Source organism: Ctenocephalides felis, unplaced genomic scaffold, assembly GCF_003426905.1.
Source record: "Ctenocephalides felis isolate EL2017-DRISC unplaced genomic scaffold, ASM342690v1 CF-g0.4_SCAFFOLD_02272, whole genome shotgun sequence".
NCBI lineage: Eukaryota > Metazoa > Arthropoda > Insecta > Siphonaptera > Pulicidae > Ctenocephalides > Ctenocephalides felis.
This window is the reverse complement of record NW_020538426.1, coordinates 1,863-3,724: the sequence shown is the minus strand read 5'-3', so window position 1 is coordinate 3,724 and position 1,862 is coordinate 1,863.

The following is a 1,862-nucleotide window of genomic DNA, read 5'->3' as shown; positions in this document are numbered from 1 at the left end:
TTGCATCTACATTACCAAGTACTGCATCACGCAAATGTATATGTTCCTCGGCGCGGAGTTTGGCTTGATTAAACTTTATGAATGTTATTTTCTTCATTAGCTCGAATCATTGATCGGTAGCAGTAAAAGTCCATGGCACTTACTTTTTCGGCAAGTTCTGCACATGGAATAAACTATATTAAAATTATTTTAATTATTATTATTTGATTTTTTTTTATAAAAATAAGATTTTTACGTGTATTTGGATCCCTTTGTTTAATATTTAAATGGTACCCATCTTCACCTTTCCAAAATATCAATGCTTACTGCAAAGCATCATAAGAACGATGACTGTCCTGTATTATCTGCATGGTATTATCTCTCCGTTGTATACGTATATCACGCCCCTCACATAGATCACCAGCTATTACGACCGCGACTTCATTGACTGTTGGAACATTATATGCGCCAGCATGTTCTCCAACCGGCACTTTGTCTGCTCTAATAATAATAGCGTAATCATCGTTTTCTAGTCTACTTGAAAGAGTCTTAAAAAAATGCAACAACTGGTTATGGTTTTTAAAAAATATTTCTAAAGAGTTCACAATATCTCTTTCCTTCTAAGCTGTATGTGATTAAATTCGCATCGCATGTTTGTTTGTCGTTCATCATCGCCCATAAAATAAATCTGCAAGAATTTCGGATTCACATCAGGCATGGGAAACAATGAACCGATTTGGTGGTAAACTTGACCTTGTATCTTAAATGTAGATTCGAAATTTCGACAATCTTCATTTTCAAATACTTTCGTAGCACCAAATGACGTCATCTGAAAACATGAATTAAATTTGCAAATTTTTTTCAGTAATATTTTTGATTGATACGTTGTTCCATCTAGTAGAGTTTTTAAAGATTCCGGTGGTGTTGTTAATTTTGTCAATATAATTTTCCCTGATGCGCAAGATAAACCTGCTGATTCTCCTTTGAATTTTAGAGCATGGCAATGTTTACATGCTTTGTCCATATTACCAATGGTTATTAAGGAGTGTGATGAATAATCAATTTCAGGATCATAATTAAACGCCAGGTGCAAAAGTGATGCACGTACCAATGCTCTGTGATTATTGACTCGTCGTTGATTATTTTCTCTAATGGCGGCGGTCGCACCTCGTTGCACCTCTCGATTTCTTAATGCCATGTCTCTCTAAACTTTCATTGGCACGTGTATTTCCTACTTGCTCTCTCAAATTCATATTGTCCATCATATGTTGTTCATGGGTCCTATTCAATCTTCGTTCATATATTGCTCGAGCTTGCCGAGTACGTCTTCCAAAATTACTTGCTCCTCTGCGAATTCGTGGCATCGTGGCACGATAAAAAAAAAGCCTGAATATTATAACCCGCTGGATAATGTGAATCACTTAATCTCACTCTCAAATTCTACTAAACTATAACTGAAAAATACCAATATCTTCCACTAATACTGTATTATAACTGATTATTATTAAACCGCTTATTTAAACTATCATTCTCACATTACACATCAAAAACAAATTATATTTATCGCCAATTAATCAAGATAACATAGACTATCCTGGACTCTACTTTCCCGTACATAGTCACATCCTATCAAGTTAACAGGGATAAGACACTCTTAGCGGGCGCAGAGACATCTATGGAACTAACTCGCTTTGATAATTTTATGATATTTAGTTTTAAAAAAAATCTAGTTGTACATGGTTGTATTTTTTTTTTCTTAGAAATATTAACACAAAATTGAGCACAATATGGACATGATTTTTAATAAATAATGCTCAAGAGCGTTGACATTAACATTCATTATAATACATTTAATTCATTATATTTCATATTCATTATATTTA